Genomic DNA, 7,247 nt, shown 5'->3' on the forward strand with positions numbered 1-7,247 from the left:
CTTCACCACATTTGCTTGGGCACCTGTTGTCTTCAGAATCGTGCCAGGAAGGTGAGTTTCTCAGACTGCCAAATTGTTAAAACAAAGTGTTCTTGTGTTGAGGAAGTATTTGAGTAGGGGCCCACTGTCCACCTGTTTCCTTAATACTAAACCTATAAATATGTACATAGATCTGTTTCCCCCTCATTGTATATAAATATATTTACATCTCTATATGCCTGTATTTAGATCTCTATAAATGCCTTTTGCCTCCTAGTTATTTTCTCTATTTCTTTGCACTTTCCTCTTGTCCCACTATTATGTTCAGCCCTTCATTTGGGTTTCAGGAATTCCTCTTGGTTACATTGTCTTGATCCAGCCCTGCTAGACCTCCAGCACCTTCTTGCCACTGATTTTGGATCACTTGTTGTTCCCTTGTCCCTGGGTTTGTTAACACCCACATCGAAAGGATCAGGTATCAGGCATCAAAGATCAAAAAAGTCATAGCATTGTGAATCCGGGGAGTGCAGAGTGGGGACATAGGGCCCATCTGTGGGCAATTGGACCCTTAAAGAAAGGGCGCTGGGAGGAGAAAAGCCAGTCAGGGTGAAGGGTAGCAATGATGAAACATAAAATTTTCTTCTAATTCTTGAATGCTTCCTCCCCACACTATCATGATCCCAATTCTACCTTACAAATCTGGCTGGAACAGAGAATGTACACTGGTACAGATAGGAACTGGAAACACAGGGAATCCGGGACAGATGAACCCCTCAGGACCAGTGGTGAGAGTGGCGATACCAGGAGGGTGGAGGGAAGGTGAGGGAGAAAGGGGGAACAGATTACAAGGATCTACATATAACCTCCTCCCTTGGGGACAGACAGCAGAGAAGTGGGTGAAGGGAGGAAGGGAGATGTTGGACAGTGTAAGATATGACAAAATAATAATAATTTATAAATTATCAAGGGTTCATGGGGGAGGGGGAAGCGGGGAAGGAGGGGGAAATGAGGAGCTGATACCAAGGGCTCAAGCAGAAAGCAAATGTTTTGAGAATGATGAGGGAAGCAAATGTACAAAGTGCTTTACATAATGGATGTATGTATGGATTGTGATAAGAGTTGTACGAGCCCCCAATAAAAGAATTTTAAAAAAATGGGAAAATTGAATAAGCAAGACTGAAGAATACATGTGTTTGAATTGTGTGGCTAGAAATGATGATTAAAAGTATGATGGACTATCAAAAGCACAAACCAATCTGTCTTGGAAGAAGCATGGCCAGAGTGCTCCCTGGAGGTAAGAATGATGAGACTTTGTCTCCAATATTTTGGACATGTCATGAGAGGTCAGTCCCTGGCAAAGGACATCGTGGTTGGTAAAGTAGAGGGGCAGGGAAAAAGAGGAAGGCCCGAAATGACAGGGATTGACACAGTTACTGCAACAATGGTGTCAAACATAGAGCACTTGTGAGAATTGCACTAGACCAAGAAGTCTTTCATTCTGTTGCACATAGGGTCACTTTGGGTGGGAGCTGACATATTGGCACCTAACAACAACAACACAACAATTCCTGCTTAATGGATTCCTGGTGATGTATTGGTTAAGAACTCAGTCGTTAAACTAAAGGTCAGTGGTTCAAACCCCATAACTGCTCCACAGGACAAAGATGTGGCCATTCACTTCCATCGAGATTTACAGTTTGGAAACCCTATGTGACAGTGTTGTTATATCCTTTGAGATAACTGGTTGTTGGGATTCATTAGATTGTAAAGGGGTTTTGGTCCCTTGAATGGAAGTTGGGGTTACTTCCCTATGCTCCATGTGTAGCCTGGGAAAGACATTCATACTATGAACACAATCTTGCTTTAGCCCATAGAGATTTTCAGGACTGAGCAAAAGTAGAATTAAAATGTAGGTAGGACCATAGTCATCAGGCTTACATAGTAAAAGCTCAATTACAGAAAGAACTTGATAGGAGAGAAAAAGATAACTATCAATGTTGATACCTTGGTTTGATAGGTGGCTTAAACAACCTAATGGATTGTTAGCTTTCATTAATATGCAGAACAGTGGAGAAGTAAGAGATTTAGAGGGCGAGATGGATCCAGTTATAGACATACTAAGTTTGAGGTTTCACTGAAGCCGTCCAGTGGCATTTCACTATTGGAAATACAGAACTGAATGATGTATGATTAATTGGAGCACTGAGGTCTGTGGAGGAAGATACAATGTTGTTGCTTTTATTGTGGTGATGAGCAGCTTGAGCATATTCAAAGGCTCTTGACACGAGGAGAGGCAGTCTCAGGGATACAAATGTCCAATTTGTAAGCATCTCAGACTTGCCCTTTAATTTCATGCAAAATTTTCTTCACTTATAAATCATTGAAACAACCCCTACTTACAAAAAAAAATTCATCCCAGTCAGCTTCATTTTCAGCATGTGAAGAATCATTGATGTTTTTCTTGCACAAAAGCAAGACTCAATAAGAATTATATTCACCTATTGTAACTCAACTACAAATTCTAAAGTTAGGAATGGATATTGTTTACAACCCAGCGTCACCAGGAAGAGGACCACAAGTTTTAAACCTCTCCACTCTTCAGTTCTTGTCCCACTGGCAAGAAAGATTTCAGACAGGGGACAACATTCAGACCAGCACCACTGAAAAGGTTTGAACAGAAGGGTAAGTTTATTGAAAGAGGATACTTAGGAAACTTTTAAATGAAGACCCTTTTGAGGACTAAGGTGGCTCTGATCCAAGCCATGTATTGTCCATTGCACCATATGCATGTAAAAGTTGGACATTGAATAAAGAAGACCATAGAAAAATGGATGCATTTCAGTTGGGTGCTGGAGAAGAATACTGACATTACCATGGACTGCTAAAAGGGCAAACAGATTTGTATTTGAAGAAGGAAGGCCAGTGTTCTCCTTAGAGGCAAAGATGGAAAGACTTTGTCTTACATACTTTGGACATGTTACCAGGAGACACCAGTCCTTGGGGAAGGACATCATGTTTGGTAAAGTGGAGGGGTGGTGACAAAAGGAAGGCCCCCCCCTTTGAAAGCGGGGTTGACACAGTGACTGCATCAATGGCTTCAGGCATAGGGCAAATGGTGACAATAGTGCAGGACTCCACTGTGTTTCCTTCTGTTGTGCACAGGGTTGCTACGGGTCAGACCGACTTGATGGCACCTAACAACAACTTAGGAAAAGAAATTCAAAGGGGGCCCATAGCTAGTCTAAAAGGCCTAGAAAAATGTAAAACTTGGCCTTACAGTCTGCTGATGCCGTTCCTCCCACAAGAGGCTGTCTTTCGGACAGGTCTTCTGATATCGGCTGGCCCTCTGTAATGCATCCCCTTCTTCCAGGGATATGCATTCAAGAACCTCAGCTTTTATGTTGTGCTCTTGTCTCCGGCCCCCAAACTCAAGAGTCTATTCAGTCACTGTGGGGGTGGTGTAAATATCCTGTCTTTCTTCCTCTGGTTATTTCATTATCCCAATATCTCTGGGTCCTTCCCCTTGATAAGGAACTGTGTTTTATTCTGCCCCCCACTTTTCTTTCTGTTGGAGAGGTATGTGGGAAATGTGTCCCCTTCTTTTTGTGTTAGGATTCCTGCCAGCTTCCTCCCATCATCACCCCTTCTCCCCTGGCCAGTGTCTGACTAGCTGACATCCCTCCCTCCTCCTCTCCTGGAAGCAATACCACCCAACATCTTTGGAAAGTTCATGGGGGTAGCAGTGGGGGTGTGTGTAGTTCATCCTTCCACAGCTACTTCCTGTTAAGCAAGGATGTACAGCTGAGCTGATATGGTTGTCACCACTTTTACTTCCTCTCTTGGAAAAGGGGTGAAGGGAAAGCATCTGCATGGAATCTGTCAGCCACCAGATCTGCGCGGTTGAAGTGCAGGGGCTACGGGATCGCCTGTAGCCTCACAGCTTCCAGTCTGGAAGAGATGAAATGAACAGGGCATTAAAAACACAAGGTCTGAAAAGAAGTAGGAGAATAATAGAGGTCAAGGGGCTAAGGAAAGGTAATACCCAGGAGCCCCAAGTTGAGACATCTGACCCGCAGGTACATTCATGTGCAGCTTGGCCTGCAGTTCTCATGCTTTGTTCAGGTACTGGGGTGTATGTCCTTGAGTGTGGCCTGTTGGTTTACCCAGAAACAGTCCTCTTCTTTGAGCATGGCACAAATTCCACCTTGAGCTGCTCTCAGCGTGTCTAGGCCCTGCTGATTCTGGAGAACAAGTCCCTCTTGGGAATTGATCTGTGCCTGTATAGTTGGTAACAAATTGGGGATCTTGATATTGAGTTCCGCAAATTCAGAAGAAAGGTTAACGTGTGTGTACTCACTACAGAGAACATTCCAGTTGTTTGGCACCGGTGCCTACAATTTCTGCCAAAGCATTTCTTCCTAATGGGAAGGGCATGAGTGGCTCTGCTCTTTTGGACACTTTGTGGGAGGTGCTTAAGGGAATTGGTCATGGGAGTTGTAGCAGTAGCAACAAATATAAGAGGCAAACATATCCTAGAATGCAAAGCCCTGTCCAGTTGATTGATAAACAGGGATAAATGGAACTTCAACAGACAACAGTAAATTCCCTTTTGAAGAGGGAGGGATCTTGTAATATCATGCGCAGTTGAGTGGCTCTTATTTGTTCGACCCTACCCAGAGTATGTTTTCACAAGTAAGTGTGAGAAAGATGCTGCAGTTAAAGGCCTAAAGCAGGGACGGATGTTCTGAATAGAGTTGCCATATAAATCTTCCCCAAACATGGCACACTGGATAGTGTCAATTGAGGCAGACGAGAAAAAGAAATTCCATTTTGGTCAGCTGCTGAGTAACTTGCCAGTTCCTCCCTCCCATCTCAGTAAGCTGACTGTTAGTGGACCTACCCATTCTCCCTCCCCTTATGGCAGTGGTTCTCAACCTTCCTAGTCCTGCGACCCTTTCATAAAGTTCCTCATGTTGGGGTGACCCCCCAGCCCCCCTTTCACTGCTACTTCATAACTGCAATTTTGCTAGTTATGAATCAGGCAACCCCTGTGAAAGGGTCATCCGACCCCCACAGGGGTCATGACCCACAGGTTGAGAACAGCTGCCTTATGGGAAAGTCTTTGCTGATGATTAATTTTAGAAGGTACTCCCATGTTCCCAAGTTCTGGACACTACAATTAGCTTTGATTATTCTTCAATATATCGTTTGTTCTGAGTACATGTTGTTCCCTTGGACGTTATGATCTGATTGGCGCAGTTAATCTTGTCATGATAACCAAGACGTCACAATATCATGTTGCTATGGTAACCTGGATGTGATCATCAATTTTGTGCTGTTTCTTTTATGATAAGGAGTGTACCTTATAATGCATGCTTACTCTTCTTGAAGTTACAATTAACCCATTTATTTTGCTTTCTGCTTCTGTTCATGGTTGCTTGAACCCTAGACAGGTGATAAATGAGTTTTTTGGTCTTAAAAATGGACTGAGATGTGGACTCAGGACTGCAATCAAAGAATTGCTTTTAGATTCTAGCAGTCCAATTATAACTGAATAAAGACTCTTCTAAATTATCAAGGCACTATAGTGGCTGTTATTTATTCGAATCCGCAACATTAATGAAAAAGCTTTTTCCTTCTGAGGTACTAGAAATAAGGGAGCAATCTGTTCTGATTCCTCCTCCATTAGAGTCTGTCATCAGGGGTAATGTGTGCAGATGAGCAGTCCCCCTGATAGAAACCCTGTCTCTGAGATAAGGAACTATTGGGGGGTCGGAGGGTGTGGGGAGGGCAGTTGCTGACTCCTGAAGGAGGATCTGGGAAGAAGGGACGTTTCCTGCTGTCAAAATGTATGTCCACTGTAGTTTTGCAAGATGAGTAGCTTGGGGCTCAGGTCGGGTACTTGTTCATGAAAACAGAGGAAGGGAGACAAAGAAGGCCCTGAACTTAATGGACAATGCCAGTATAAACTGGTCCTTCTTTGTTGTGGACACATACATATCCTAATATCCAGATGGGGCTGAGTCATATATGATTCTCTCTGTTGGGGCCCAAAGCTGCAAGGGGGTTGCCCATGTTTCCCCAGACTGGCCTAGGGTCCTATCCTGTATGAACTGATTGTTAATTGTATTAACCACCAGATTAACTTCTGATTGTAGTGGGGCTATAAAAAGAAATTAATCTGATTTAGGCGTGATGCAAAGGAACAAGAAATAATCATTTTGTATGCTATACTCATCTACCCTTAAGAAAAAATACTCACAGGTCCTTCAGTGGTTCACAGGTCAAGTTAATGTCCTTTATTTCATCATTTCAGACTGTACCAGATGGTAAGGTTTCACTCTGGAAGGGTGTAATAAGGGTTCTTCCTGGCACCTTAATGACTGTGGGAATGGAAAGAGTGATTATAAAACCCTCTCCATCATGGGGAGAGTTGGGATAGTAGATCCAACCGAATACAGAAAAAAGCATCTTTTAAGTCTGTGTTAGTCTGAGTTGACTAGAGAAACAAATTCATAGATACTCATATGTCTATAAGAAAGAGCTTTATGTATAAGAGCAAGTGAACACTGAGAAATATCACAGCCCAGTCAAGATCAAGTCCATAAGCCCAATATTACCCCATATGTCAAATTATAGTCCATAAATTCCTCTTTAGATTCCTGCAGCCATGCAATAATGCCAAATGCAGGAAGGTCACAGGACAGTGGGTGGAAAGTCTTGTGGATCCAGTGGCAGCAGAGACATCTCAATGCTGGCAGGGGTCTCCATGTGGCTCCTTCAGCTCCAGGGCTCTAGCAGAGCTCATGTGTCTTCTCAGCTGCAATGTCTCCTAAGGAATGAGGATGTGTCCTGCCTCCAACAAGCCATCTATCACCTTATGCCTCCAAATGAGGTCATCGAGCTGTGACCTGATTGACAGGCTAAACTTCACCCACCTTCACTTGTACATCTCAAATTGACAAATTATCTAACTACCACAAAGTCCAAGACAGAAAACCAACTGGGTTTGGGTGGTAACCTGTCCCAGAATGGTGTAAAGGTTTAGCATCACACAGTGTGAGATAGTAACTTGGTAGCAGGTTGATTACATAGGACCACTTGCATCATGGAGGGGACAGCATTTTGTTCTTACTGGAATAGACACCTACTCTGGATATGGATTTGCCTTTCCCGCACGCAATGCTTCTACCAAAACTACAATTCGTGGACTTACAGAATGCCTCATCCACCGGCATGGCATCCCACATAGCATTGCTTCAGATCAA

The sequence above is a fragment of the Echinops telfairi genome, unplaced genomic scaffold (genome assembly GCF_000313985.2).
Source record: "Echinops telfairi isolate 266 unplaced genomic scaffold, ASM31398v2 ScPeMD7_7469;HRSCAF=8507_1, whole genome shotgun sequence".
NCBI classification, from domain to species: domain Eukaryota; kingdom Metazoa; phylum Chordata; class Mammalia; order Afrosoricida; family Tenrecidae; genus Echinops; species Echinops telfairi.